General features: G+C 40.8%; 1 protein-coding gene across 2 annotated transcripts in view; it reads left to right on the forward strand.

Moving 5' to 3' along the window:
* The window catches only part of prkcea (protein kinase C, epsilon a), a 481,020-nt gene that overhangs the window by 295,423 nt on the left and 170,091 nt on the right, over positions 1-15,506 (forward strand). The window lies entirely within an intron of this gene.

Below are 15,506 nucleotides of genomic sequence, written 5' to 3' on the forward strand. Positions count from 1 at the left end.
CTCCTTAAACCCACCTCTTTGACCAAGCTTTTGGTCACCCCATCTCGTATCTCCTACTTTGGCTCGGCATACATTTTTGTCTGATTACACGCCCGTGAAGCGCCTTGGGACATTTTTCCATGTTAAAGGCGCTATATAAATGCAAGTAGTTATTGTTACTGTTGTGTTCTATTGTGTGGGTGAATGGACTCTCTATTACACCAACACCTCTACACGTGACTACATCTGCAACAGGTTATAGAGTAGAGCTCACAAATCTGGAAACAAAAGTAAAAATGGGCCATGCTGAACACCATGTGGAGGAGAATTTTCACAAATTCTACTTCAAAATTGTCTTACACCCTGTTAAAGTAAGTAAAGATAAAAGCAATAGAAAAATATCCGCTCCATGGTATTAAGTATTAGGAGTTCCCCACTTTGAATTGATGTTACAAATTGCAAGGGGAAAATAAATTAATTTAATGTTTGCACTGAAGCAGTGCCTTGTTTTTCCTGCAGGTGGCAGTGTGTGACACACTTTACTTGGCTGGTGGTTGGTTGTCTTCTGTAGGGAAAGATGTCTCAGAACAAGCCTCTGTTTCCAGATTTGTGAGCTTTACTCTTTAGTCAACAAATGCCAGTAAATCTGCTGCACGTATAGTCACGTGTACAGGTATTCTGTACCACAAAATGACTGCACATAGTTTTTAAATGGAAGAAAGTTTCTAAATCTTAAAGGGGACGTTTCTCCTACAATGGGGAGTTTTCAGTCCAGGGCTCCATCAATACCATTCTTAGCCAGCAAGTAGGAGGCCTAGGGCCGACTATCCTCCACATAAGAACATAGGAACAGGAGTAGGCCATTTAGCCTCTCGAGCCTGTTCCCCCATTCACTGAGATCACGGCTGATCTGTAACCTAACTCCATCCGCCCGCCTTGTCTCCCTATCGCTTAATACCCTTGGCTAGCAAAAATCTGTCGACCTCAGGTTTAAAATTATTAATTGAACTAGCATCTACTACATTTTGTGTGAGAGAGTTCCACACTTCTGCCACCCTTTGCATGAAGAAGTGTTTCCTAACTTCTTTCCTGAATGGCCTGGCTCTGATTTTAAGGTTATGTCCTCTGTCCTAGACTTCCCTATCAGCGGAAAAAGTTTCTCTCTATCTACCGTATCAATTCCTTTCAAAATCCTAAAAACCTCAATCAAATCACCCATTAATCTTCTATATTCCAGGGAATACAAGCCTAATTTATGTAATGTCTTCTCATAATCTAACCCTTGGAGCCCTGGTAACATTCTGGTGAATCTGTGCTGCACTCCTTCTAAGGCCAATATCTCCTTTCTAAGATACCGTACCCAGAACTGTACACAGTATTCCAGATGTGGTCTAACCAGGGCTTTGTATAGCTGTAGCAAAACTTCCTCCATTTTATATTCTAGCCCTCTAGTTATAAAAGCTAACATTCCATTAGTCTTTTTAATTATTTTTTGTACCATTTTAGTGATCTGTGTACATGGACTCCTAAATCTCTTTGGACCTCCACTGTTCCTCGCATTTCACCGTTCAAAAAATACTCGGAGCTATTCTTTTTTGGTCCAAAATGGATGACCTCACACTTACCCACGTTGAAATTCATTTGCCACAGTTTTGCCCACTCACTCAATCTATCAATGTCTCTGTAATTTTGTGCTACCGTTTACACTACTTACTATGTCACCAATCTTTGAATCATTGGCAAACTTGGATAAATGTCTCTCTGTTGTGTTACTTAAGTCATTAACAAATATAATGAATAGTTGAGGCCCCAGAACAGATCATTGTGGGACATCACTAGTCACTTCGTTCCATTTCGAGTGCATACCCATTATCCCCATTCTCTGTCTTCTACCATCTAACCAGTCTCCTAACTAGGCCAATAATTTGCCTTCAATTCCATGAACTTTAATTTTAGCTAACAGTTCCTTATGTGGAACGTTATCAAATGCCTTCTGGAAGTCCACATAAACGACATCCATAGACATTCCCCTGTCTACTACTTTAGTTACTTCCTCAAAAAATTCAATTAGTTTCATTAGGCATGACCTACCCTTTACAGATCCATGTTGACTCTCTCTAATCAGCTCAAATTTCTCTAAGTGCTCAGTCACTCTGTCCTTAATTATAGATTCCACATAAGGATTCAGCTTGGCCTATTATTACCCAACCTCTTAGTGAAGGTGAAGCAGTTGTGTTAGAGTCCATTCTGCCTGAGACAATGGCCGGTGAGAGGTTGGAATCAGTAGCGAGGGCATGGAGTTTTGGGCTGCAGCTGAAAATAATGGTTTAATTGGAGGAAATTGTGGCTCATCCACGAATGAATATGAGACATACTATAACTATCGTTCTTTACTATAATCTGGACATACTATCACCATGGTCTTTACTATAATCTGGACATACTATCACCATGGTCCTTATTATAATCTGGACATACTATCACCATGGTCCTTACTATAATCTGGACATACTATCACCATGGTCTTTACTATAATCTGGACATACTATCACCATGGTCTTTACTATAATCTGGACATACTATCACCATGGTCCTTATTATAATCTGGACATACTATCACCATGGACCTCATTATAATCTGGACATACTATCACCATGGTCTTTACTATAATCTGGACATACTATCACCATGGTCCTTACTATAATCTGGACATACTATCACCATGGTCCTTATTATAATCTGGACATACTATCACCATGGTCCTTATTATAATCTGGACATACTATCACCATGGCCTTTACTATAATCTGGACATACTATCACCATGGTCCTTATTATAATCTGGACATACTATCACCATGGACCTCATTATAATCTGGACATACTATCACCATGGTCTTTACTATAATCTGGACATACTATCACCATGGTCCTTATTATAATCTGGACATACTATCACCATGGTCCTTATTATAATCTGGACATACTATCACCATGGTCCTTATTATAATCTGGACATACTATCACCATGGACCTCATTATAATCTGGACATACTATCACCATGGTCCTTACTATAATCTGGACATACTATCACCATGGTCCTTATTATAATCTGGACATACTATCACCATGGTCCTTATTATAATCTGGACATACTATCACCATGGCCTTTACTATAATCTGGACATACTATCACCATGGTCCTTATTATAATCTGGACATACTATCACCATGGACCTCATTATAATCTGGACATACTATCACCATGGTCTTTACTATAATCTGGACATACTATCACCATGGTCTTTACTATAATCTGGACATACTATCACCATGGACCTCATTATAATCTGGACATACTATCACCATGGTCCTTATTATAATCTGGACATACTATCACCATGGACCTCATTATAATCTGGACATACTATCACCATGGTCCTTACTATAATCTGGACATACTATCACCATGGTCCTTACTATAATCTGGACATACTATCACCATGGTCTTTACTATAATCTGGACATACTATCACCATGGTCCTTATTATAATCTGGACATACTATCACCATGGTCCTTACTATAATCTGGACATACTATCACCATGGTCCTTACTATAATCTGGACATACTATCACCATGGTCTTTACTATAATCTGGACATACTATCACCATGGTCCTTATTATAATCTGGACATACTATCACCATGGTCCTTACTATAATCTGGACATACTATCACCATGGTCTTTACTATAATCTGGACATACTATCACCATGGTCCTTACTATAATCTGGACATACTATCACCATGGTCCTTATTATAATCTGGACATACTATCACCATGGACCTCATTATAATCTGGACATACTATCACCATGGTCCTTACTATAATCTGGACATACTATCACCATGGTCTTTACTATAATCTGGACATACTATCACCATGGTCTTTACTATAATCTGGACATACTATCACCATGGTCCTTGGTATAGGTGAAACTGCTCTGTAAGCATTTGAATCCAGTATCAGCTCCCTCAGGGAGCAGGGGGAATACCAGCTGTCATTTGGACATTTAAAGCAGAAATAAAGAAAACAGAAAGTAAAATTTAGACTAACTGACATTTTCCACCAATTAATGTAAAATTTATGAAAAACCTACATGTTATGAGGTGTAAATGGCTGTTAATTATCACTTCAGAGGTACTGGTGTTATTGGCAACTCCCCACTGCAGGGATCAAACATGTTCCTTCTCCTCCACTGATCCACCCTTTATTGCAATGCATGTTGGTGCTGTAACCCAATGCCACACCACGTCATCTATATGTGTAATATAACTTTTATTTTGCTAGTGCGCTATGTCTCTGGAAATTACAGAACGTTGAATATGTTACCACTGCAGCATAGTCTGATACATATACAAATAAAAACTAAAGGAGCATTGGCAAAATACATACCCTCCAGCCATGTACAACTTGTATTACTGGGTCAGGGAGAGCCAGCATGGATTTGTAAGGGGTAAGTCACGTCTAACGAATCTAGTTGAATTTTTTGAGGCGGTAATTAATGTGGTAGATAAGGGACTGTCTATGGATGTTATTTATATAGACTTCCAGAAGGCATTCAACAAGGTTCCACATAAGAGACTGTTAACAAAAATGAGAGCGAATGGAATTGGAGGCAACCTATTGGCTTTTATAGGGAATTGATTAGAAGGTAGGAGACAGAGAGTAGGGATAATGAGTATGTACTTAAAGGCAGGATGTGAAAAGTGGTGTCCCCCAGGGATTTGTACTGGGGCCGCAGCTTTTCACCATATTTCTAAATGACTTGGATGAAGGAATAGAGAACCACATATCTAAGTTTGCTGACGACACTAAGTTAGGTGGTGCAGTAAATGGTGTAGATGGGAACAGAAAGTTGCAAAAGGACATTGATAGATTAAGTGAGTGGGCAAAACTGTGGCAGATGGAGTTCAACGTGGGAAAGTGTGAGGTCATCCGCTTTGGACCTAAGAAAGACAGATCAGAGTATTTTCTAAATGGTGAGAAGCTAGGGACTGTAGATGAGCAGAGAGCTTTAGGTGTTCAAGTACAGAAATCACAAAGCTAGTGGATAGGTATAAAAAATAATTAAAAAGGTAAATGGAATGTTGGCCGTTATATCAAGAGGGCTGATATACAATGGAGTGGAAGTTATGTTACAGCTGTACAGAACCCTGGTTAGTTAGAGCCAGTCTGGAGTACTGCATTCAGTTCTGGGCACCGCACTTCAGGAAGGATATATTGGCCTTTGAAGGAGTGCAACACAGATTCACCAGAATGATACCGGGACTAAAAGGGTTAAGTTATGAGGACATTTGCGTAAACTAGGCTTGTATTCGCTTGAATATAGAAGATTAAGGGGTGGTATAATTGAGAGAAACTATTCCCTCTGGTGGGAGAGTCCAGAACAAAGGGACATAACCTTAAAATTAGAGCTGGGCCGTTCAGGGATGGTGTGAGAAAGCGCTTATTCACACAAAGGGTAGTGGAAATCTGGAACTCTCTCCACCAAAACGCTATTGAGGCTAGGTCAATTGAAAATTTCAAAACTGAGTTTGATAGATTTTAGTTAGGCAGGGATATTAAGGGTTACGGAACCAAGGCAGGTAGATGGAGTTAAGATACAGATCAGCCATGTTCTAAATGAATGGTGGAACAGGCTCGAGGGGCTGAATGGCCTACTCCTGTTCCTATATTTGTCATTGAACAAGTGCAGTTATAGAAATGATGTCACATCTTAGGAGTGAAAGAAACCAAAGTGATGTTATCGTCAACAATTTAAGTCACTATGACAGCACTTTTCTATGAGAACAAAATTAATAGTGTATGTCACAAACAGACTTCCAAGCAAACCAGAGTGAAATTGCCTCCTCCAGAGAGTCTCATTCAGCTTACTTCTGGTGTCAGGTTGGGTACGGATGCCAGGTTCAAGCTGCGTTTACATTGTGACCTCAGTGTCGAGGCAAACCAATTTCCACCAAATGGAATCCGCCAGTCTGTTACTCACACAAAGGTGTTCAGAAAAGCTTTGGAAAGCTAAACAAGTAAGATTTGTTCATAAATATGCAATAACGTAACATTACCCATGTCACAAAAATTTCATTCATGTTGGAAAAGTATTACTGTCGTGATAATGTTACTAACATGTGACACCAACAATGAAAAGGAAACATGGCTGCTGTACAACAAAGTGATCTAACTTAAAAATAATGAGAGTTTCCAGTTTCAAACAGCTTGAGCTCATTGTGTAAACCTCTCACGCCTCTCTATCTCTCTCTTTCTTTAAGACACTCCTTAAAACCTACCTTTTTGAGCAAGCTTCTGGTCACCTGTCCAAGTATCTCCTTATACGGCGCGGAGTCAAATTTTGTTTGATAACGCTCCTGTGAAGCACCTTGGGACGTTTTACTACGTTAAAGGCACGATGTAATGCATGCTATTTTTGCTGTAATGATTTGGGTTATTGCAGGAAGAATGTAAAACTGGGACTGTACCAACATCTCCCACCAGATGGCAGTAAAATGCAGAGCAATCAAATTTATGCAGTTTTTTTAACCAGAGATTTTCAAGGTCATGAGAAATTAATCCTCAGTATAAAAGATTTTTTTACATTGGGCTAATATTTTGGGTGCAAATAATTGAGAGCGCTCAAGAAGTAAGAGGAGATAATATTTAGAGCAAAGGAAAGAAATAAAAATAGGGATAAGAGTGTGTTGCAGGAGAAGCTTAAATGTTTTATTACTAATGAAAGGAATTTTAAGAATAATTTGAGTTGGACGTGTATGCAGCTGGTTAAAATACGGAGAAAAGATGGAGATAAAAGTGTATGGAATGATCTGCAAAAATGGAGCTGTTAACTAAATTAAGTGATGCCGTTACCTTTATAGGATAATACAAAGAGTATTAGAAGATCAGCTAAAACAACAGAAGAGGAGGTGGCAGAAGCAACGTGTGTGGAAATTAGTAATGATTAGGAAAACAGTAATACTTGGATTCTGATGTCAATCAGCAACTCAAGGTGAATAGGTCAATAGAGAGCTGTTGAGGCAATTAAGTCTGCAGGATATTATAATATAGAAAAAAGTCACATGACATTTGAGTATTGTCGTCAGACCAGGGCCAACCAGAAAGAAGGGGTGAAAATGCAACTAATTTATTTACGGCGACGAGAGGCTGCTTCTTAACGGTACACCCAAACACTAGAGCAGATGTTACATTAGATTTAGGCCTATAAAATGGTCCTCAGTGTCTCCATGGGAGTGTTATACTCATCCAGCATCCTTCTTTTTACAACAGGACGCCAGAGATCTGAGCCCGCGGGCTCAGGAGCTAGAAGCTGATTTCTGTGGAGCATCTGCTCCCCATTGTGAGATCCCACTTTCACCTCTGAGTCTTCCGGCATCCTTGTGTGTTGTGTCTCCCCAGTGAAAAACCCTCATTGGAACTATCTGCAGTCCCCTGGGTGGATTTATCTGGGCTGGTGAGTGAGTGGGAGAGAAGGGGTAAATGAATGAGTGCTGAGGATATGGTTGGTTGAGCAGAGGTGGAAGGCTGCTTACCCCTTCTTCCTCCTCAGTGCATCTTGCCTTGGACTATCTAAAGGAAAAGAAAATGAGCTCCCTGACAGTTCCTCTGTAGTTTTTACGAATATAGAAACAGGAGTAAGCTGTTCAGCCTCTCGAGCCTGTTCTGCCATTCTATCAGGTCATGGCTGATCTGTATCTCAACTACGCACTTTTTCCCCATAACTATCGATACCTTTAACTAACAAAAACTCAATCTCAGTCTGAAAAATTTCAATTGACCCAGCATCCATAGCTCTTTGGGGAGCGAGTTTCAGATTTCCGCCACCCTTTGTGTGAAAAAATGCTTCCGGATTTCACTTCTAAATGGCCTAACTCTAATTTTAAGATTATGCCCCCTTGTTCTGGATTCCTCCACTAGAAGAAATAGTTTCTCTGTATCTGCACCATCGAATCCCTTTTATCATTTTAAACATCTCATTTAGATCACCCCTCAACCTTCTAAACTCAAGGAAATACACACAAAGTTTATCCGACCTGTCCTCATAATTTAACCCGTTAAGCTCTGGTATGATTCTGGTGAATCTGCGCTGTACCCTCTCCAAGGCCAACATATCCTTCCTGAGGTGCGGTGCCCGAAACTGTTGATTTGGGCACCGCAACCAGTTGATGCTAGCTCAATTGTTAATATTAAATCTGAGATTGATAGATTTTTGTTAACCAAAGGTGTTAAGGGGTGTGGGGCTAAAGCGGGTATGTGGAGTTAGGTCACAGAACAGCCATAATTTCATTGAATGGCGGATCAGGCTCGAGGGGCTAAATGGTCTACTCCTGTTTCTATGTTCCTATGAACGCAGTTCTCCACTGGGGGTTTGATCAAGGCTGTGCACAACTGAAGTATAACTTTCCGACCCCCTTGAGATAAAGGCCAACATTCCATTAGCCTTTAGATTGCCTGCGCACTGGCTTTTAGTGATTTGTGAATATGGACACCTAAATCCCATTGCTTCTCCACATCTCCTAGTCTCTCCCTATTAAGAAAATGTTCCGATTTGTCTTTCTTGGATCCAAAGTGGATGACCTCACACTTCCCCACATGCAACTTTCTATTCCTCTATTTTGACAGTGCAAGTTTCTTGCTACTGCGTTTGCACTCGCAAACCATTATACAAACAAGCTGCAGATGGTCTAGACAAACCTGCAGCTGCCACTGGCCCTCTTATATCTCAACAGATCAAGTTGCATGGAGCTCAAAGAGCTTTTTCCTCATGAGCGGTTAGAGGTCTAGTGTCATGGGCACCACCACCAAGGCCTGAGATACCCAGACATTGTGAGCCGCCTTCTCCTGTAAGAGAGAAAAAATGTGAAAACATGACAATAGCAGTGAAGGATGAGCAGGCTTTTGTTAGAACAGTTTGACCCATAAGATTTTAACAGGGAAAGCAAGAAAGGACAGGTGTTGTGAGTTAGGGAGGCTTGCTCATAACATGGCACACTGCGAGGGAAGGTGCATTTTTAGGTAGCAGGTAACTCAGGATGGGAAAAGGAATCCAAGGTTCAATGCGCCATCCAAGATCACTGAGGGTAATGACTGAAGGAGTGCTAGACGCAAAGAGACTGCAAGGAATGGTCAGGGGAGCAGGTAACTTACCTTGGCTGCTCTGGTGAGGTCATTACAGTTCTTCCTCCACTGCAAAGGAGGCCTGGGGGGGCAGGGGGGGGGTTAAGGAAGTGGCACTGACTGCTACAGCCATGTTCCTCCAGAAAATACTCATTTGGTGGGTATCCTGCCCCTGACCCCAAACAGCCCATCCCTCCTGCCCAGTATCTGCATTGAGGAAAACTCCCTGAAGTTGCTACTCTTCTCTTTGATCTGGCTGCCATCCTTTCTCCATGCTGCCATTGCCCCTTTAAGCAGCAGCAGGTATCATATCCACTTCTTCTAAAGTGATCCCCTCCCACTCCCCTCCACATCTATCAACCATTCAGGGATGATTTTTTACTTACTTCCTGCCTTTCCACTTGCTCGTCCCTTCCTCCAGCATATCTGAGGAATTGGAGACTGAATTTCCACAAGCCTGTATGCTTCTCTTATATTTAAGTTAGCTGACCCCACCATTTATAGCAGAGTCAGTATCGTAACATCATGGTGTGCGGAAATTCTGTTGCTTTAACTCACTTCTGGCAGTGCAGTGGCAATTTTGGCCCCTCTGCCTTTTTGCGTGATGTACCCGCCTTTAATAATCTTAAATACCTGGATCAATTCACCTTTAAGTTTCTGTCACTCCAGTGAGTACAAACCCGAAACATTAAAGGAGCGATTTTAACCCTAGATCTATGCCATTTTGTTTAAGCATCCTGGGAGAAAGTAAGTCTGGCTCTGATGTTTTTCCTACCTTGAGCTCTTTTAATTTAGTTAGCACAATTGCCTTTGTGATGTTCATGTAACCTATTTGGATTTTAGTCCTATCTGCATGGCTAGGGGCAGATCGAGTCATTTTAAAAGGTCCATGCCTTTGTCATCATTTAGAATCCTCCCCAAATTATACTGGAATGGTTTTATAAGCAAAAAATGTTTTCCCGGTATAAAAATTAATGACAATTCTTTGTAATTATTTGACTCTATTAAGAGTTACTGATTGGTAACACTCTCACTTTGAGCTTTGTTATCCAAAATCAGAAGAGGTCATTTCTAAACCTAAAGGGTATAAACTGATTTCATCTTTGAATGAGTACAGTAAATGCAGATTCCAGCAAAACTGGAGAGGTGTTACAAACAGACAAAGAAAACTCTCTTCTACATCGTGAGTTTTGTGATATTTGATGTGTTGAAATGATGCTAGCACAAGATGTCTCCAGATTCCCAAACCAACTCTTGAGATTTGCTCAAGGCTATTAGGGAGGTATTAGACAATAATCTATTGCATAGCCAAATGACCTTTAGTTATTTTGTGGTGGACTTTTGGGAGGCCTTATATACGGTATGTTAGTGCAATTGTTATTTGGCTCCATGTACTGAATAGGTTCAAAGTTATCTTACAGTTCACCACAGGAACCATTCATAGATACAATTCCCTTACTGGAAAATCTAATCTCCAAGACAGAAAATAGTGATAGATATTATTGTCTATGGAAAAATAACCCAGAGTGTACATATATTTTTGTCTAATCACCACAGAGTGATAAAATCAGGAGTCACAAGATTACTTGGACATAAATCCCTTTCCAACCATTGAACCAGTTCTGAAACTCAGGAGAAGATGGTACAGTATATAGGGTAACCTTACAAACTAGTGGGAACTCTTCGATCAATAAAATCATAAAAAGATGTTGCACTGATCCCTTCCTGAATATTCAAAGGAATCACACAAAGCCCATGTCGACCTATCCACTGTTGGAAAAAAGTTTGAAAATGTATTCATTGCCTATGGAGCATTACTTCAAAAAAATGCTGGAAAGACACAGCACGTCTCTCAGCATCTGTAAAGAGAAAAGAAAGTTTAATGTTTCAGGTGTAAGCCCTTCATCAGATTGCAAAGTAGAAGACAAATTGATCTGAAGAAAATAAAAAAGGGAGAGAAGGAGGAGCTACAATGTCCAAAAAGGATTTTCTAAAAAGATGAAAAACAGGTGATACAGATGGGTAATGTATGAGGATTATCTCAATGAGGCAATCAGAAGGCATTAAAAGGGTGTGAAAACAGTTAAGAAAGGCAGTGAAAAGACAATATACAGGAAATCTGAGATGAAAAGAGAAAATGCTGGAAACACACAGCCAGTTGCCAACACCCAAAAAGCGAAGAGACAGGCCACTATCTCCCCCCTCCCCCCCACCCCCCACTAGAAACAAATGTAGGGGTTATAACACCAGTTTACCTCCCCCTTCAAGACACCAACAAACCCTGTGAAACCGCAGCACTTCCCACCACAAATATAAAATAGGACACCTGAGGTCTGAAGTTACTCAAATCAGTGATGAAACTGGAGGGCTGCAGGATTCTGATACTGTTGCTGAAGATAGTGATGAACTTGGTCGGAACAGTCTTGGAAGACAAAGACAAAGAGATCAGAGCGGCAATAGGATAGGAAGTTGAGGTGGCGAGTCACAGGGTGGTCACTTGCAGGCAGAATGGTGGCATTGAGCAAAGTGCCCATCATCCCATCTGCATTCGGTCTCCCCGATGACAAGAGACCACACTGACCAACTAATACAGTATATTAAGATTGGAGGGAGAACACCTAAAGTTACTGTTTCATAAGGAAAGAACATTTGAGGCAATAGACAACAACGGGGGAACAGTGAATGAACAGTTAGTGTATTTTCCACTGTTGCAAGGAAAAGAGCCAGGAAGGGCAGCTGGAAGTGAACAGGAGCACAGGAAATGGGGCAAACAGTCAAGGACCTTTCCAGCTACAGCTGAAAGAAATCTTTAGTTGATGAAAAAGACGTTAATTCAGAAACTCTGGTCCCAAAAGTGGAATCTTCAGAATAAGTGTGATGGAGACAGTGAAACTGAGAGAAAGACAGAAGCCTTACTGGAAATGGGTGTGAAGAAGTATAACTGTAATTGGACATAATAAGTGTGTGAAAAGCTAATCACCAGAGATGGAAAGGGACAACTACAGGATAAGAAGGGAAGAGATGAGCCTGAGATGGTGCACATGAAGGTGAGTGAAGGGTAGAAACTGGAAGCTTGTGAATGTGGTGGGATAGAAAAGTACTTCAACAGGTCACTTCGATCTAAATATGCAGGGAAGATGAGATGGGAACGATGAAGGTTCCGAGATGGAGGATTATGTTGCTTACAAACTGACAACTTGTTTAATTTCTTAGTTTACTGGATTTGGAATGTGGTTTTCTACAAGCTAGTTCAGAGTGAAATTTTCCAGCCCTGATCACACCTTCCATTCAAGAGATTTCCCAACATTTGGGATAATCAGTTTATTTGCGCCTGTCTTTCCTCTTGTTGCCTTCAAATATTAGGACATTATAACCCACCCAAAAAATCCTGTTCAAGGGCAGAATGATCAGATGCTCATTTTTGAGCAAGTTCTATAGAGTGTTGGCAAAATTAAAAGGCCCCATAAATAAAGATCAAAGAAGATTTGCCTTCTGTCAAATATGGACAAAAACAAAAGTCTGCCTCGAATATCAAAATGCATTTCGTAATGCAAAATGGCTTTTACACCAGTACAACACTACAAAGGTGGAGCGATATGGGTGACTATTGAAAACCACTAAAGAATATATTTAAGTATAATCAAAGACGATGGTCAAAACTGAAAGATTTTGACAACCTTATGTTGAATGCATGTGAAAAGCTGCTCCATGCGTCTCCCACCCTCTGCCTGCACTTCTATGATTCATATCCCAGACCATTAAAATTAAAATTAATATCTCATCAACACCTTTGACAGCCACACTCTGAAAAACACAACATGGGGAAGAATTGCTCTGATTGCTATGCGTAACAAAATTATAAATGTATTCAAAAAGAATGTGTTAATGACTGCTACACATAGCACCCTGAATTATTCTTTCCCTCATGGGTCGTCCATTTTTCTAACTCTGTTGATGGTAATTGCTAACCAGTATGAAAATTTAGCACTGGCCTGCTTTATACCAGTTGAACTTCCCTACTGTAACAAAAAGGAAATGACAGAGACAGAAGTGAAGTGTCTGACGGACAGAGCAACTAAAACATTTTGTGGTGCAGATTAAGAGTTGAAAAGCTGGCAAAGGTGAAATGATGGGGGGAGTTTTAACTTGGGCAGGGGATGCAGTTGAAATGGAGTGGGGGACTTACAACGGTGGCTTCCTTGCCAGCCAAACCTACTGAGAACAGAAACTAGGGCGAAGAGAATTTTAAAAAAAATTTTTAGTTTCCTTGTGAGCCAGGAGGAGCAGGAGCAAGATTTTGTTCCTCTGCTTCATGTTTCAACCTGATGGTATGGTGGAGGTTAGGAATTTCCATTGTGGGGGAACACATCTTTAAAGCAGACACTCCTTAAAGACTGATCTCATGGTACATGTTGCAGTTTCAACCACCTCAATTAAATGACTAACTTGTAATTCAGGCTCAGGTCCTCTTTGATTTAAAGGGGAATGTAAATCTTAAGGGAACCCTTTCTTCAAAGTAGTCACCCATTTTATATGAAAAATAACTTACCAATACCTTGATTGATTTTGTTTAATAAACATTAAAATTTGAATAGCCTGCCTGCTAAGTTACTCTATAATATCACTAATGGACAGTGCTCTAGCGCATCCTAAAATGGTTTTGATAACAGAAGCTATGATATCAGATTGCTCTGAGAGCAGGTCCAGAGCCGTGCTACTGGCAGGGTACTCTTATTCCCACCCAGCCAGTGGTGTGACTTTCCGGGTTCCACGGTTCTCAGAACTATCCGAATTCATGCCCACTTTCATTGATAATGGAGACATTCCGGGATACATGGAAGCACTTTCCCATGGAGTGGCTTAAAGGAGGGAGATACAACCCCTAGCAGATAGGAAAATTGATTTTGTCAAAAAAAGGTCAATTAAGATTGTTATAACCAAGTGTTTTTCACTGTCGAATGGGGAAGGACTTGGCTTTCCATTTTAACTGGAAAGGTACAAAAATACTTTCCTTGCAGATTTGTACTCATGAGTTACTTAGATTAGAGTTTTAGCATCTGTGCTGTCAAAAGTCCTTATGGATAAGTCCGGTTGAAGTAGCATAATTAGGTTTCATTGGTGTTGTTGAGGGTTTCATTTATTTATATTTCTTGCCAAATCCCTGACAGTCAAATCTTTTACAATGTAATAGAAGTTCAAACAATCAAAGGCAAAGCTTTGAGTAGACTTTGCACTAATTGATTCTTAACTTACATTGACATTGGCAGCTCTGCATCGCCTTAGCTTCCCAGATTGCTTCCTGAGCATCAATTTTCTGGGTTGAAACAGTAGTTACTTAACAACAAAGGACCCAGATCACTAATTTGTGTCTTAACCCTTTGCCTAGGGAATTGGACTGTGCAGTGGGTTAGACATTAGCCTTCACTTTTGGGAGCTGGATTCAAATCTGATGGGATGAAAGTCTCCTTTGCTATCTATAAGGATCCAATGTGAAATTCATTTGGGTCATCTCAATCAAGTTGCTGGTGGGCGTGGGCCTACACCACAAAACTTGGCCAAAATTAGCAGTATAGCAAAGACTCTTTTGTAAAGGAACTGGGAAAGAAATGGCCCACTAATGCGGTCAGGATGCTCTTCTGAGGGTGAGGTTAAGGGATATTGTTGGAACAGAGTAGTAGTTGCATATGTCCCTTAGCTGTGTTACAGCTGACCTGGGAGTCCTTGTTGCTGAAATTGTGTGCCCGAGATGAAAAGTTTTCCATTCTCCAGCACTGATAAGAAGAAACCCTATGACTGCTGCCAAGCCCAGAAAAATGACTATTCTCCCCGGGTCATTCAGTTTCCAAGGTTTTCAGCTCATGTGAAGCTGAAACAGATGTGGGAAAACCTTCAACACACAGACTGCAGCAGCACAAGAAGGCGGCTCACCACCACCTTCTCAATGGCAATTAGGGATGGGCAATAAATCCTGGCCTTGCCAGTGATGGCCACATCCCATGAATGAATAAAAAAAAAGATGCTTAATATTAAAGTGATAAAGATTCTCAGAAGTAGCTTTATTATAATATAGTGCCACTATAGTGACCCCTGTCGGGAAGGCTGCTAGCCACCCCTTCACCAGCCCACCCCATGTAAAGGCCGGCAGGGAGGCGGGGCCCAGCAAGCTTCTGCCGATAACCCCGCCAACCTAAGGGACTGCCAGGGACAGAAACGGAAGGCCCTTTTGGACTGAATTTTGGAGGGAGAGGGCCCAATTGTGCTCACTAATGGGATTTGCAGGTAACAAATGACCACTTGGGCGAGTTGCTGCTGGTACCTGTAGAACTGTGCTGCACA

Source organism: Heptranchias perlo, chromosome 8, assembly GCF_035084215.1.
Source record: "Heptranchias perlo isolate sHepPer1 chromosome 8, sHepPer1.hap1, whole genome shotgun sequence".
NCBI classification, from domain to species: domain Eukaryota; kingdom Metazoa; phylum Chordata; class Chondrichthyes; order Hexanchiformes; family Hexanchidae; genus Heptranchias; species Heptranchias perlo.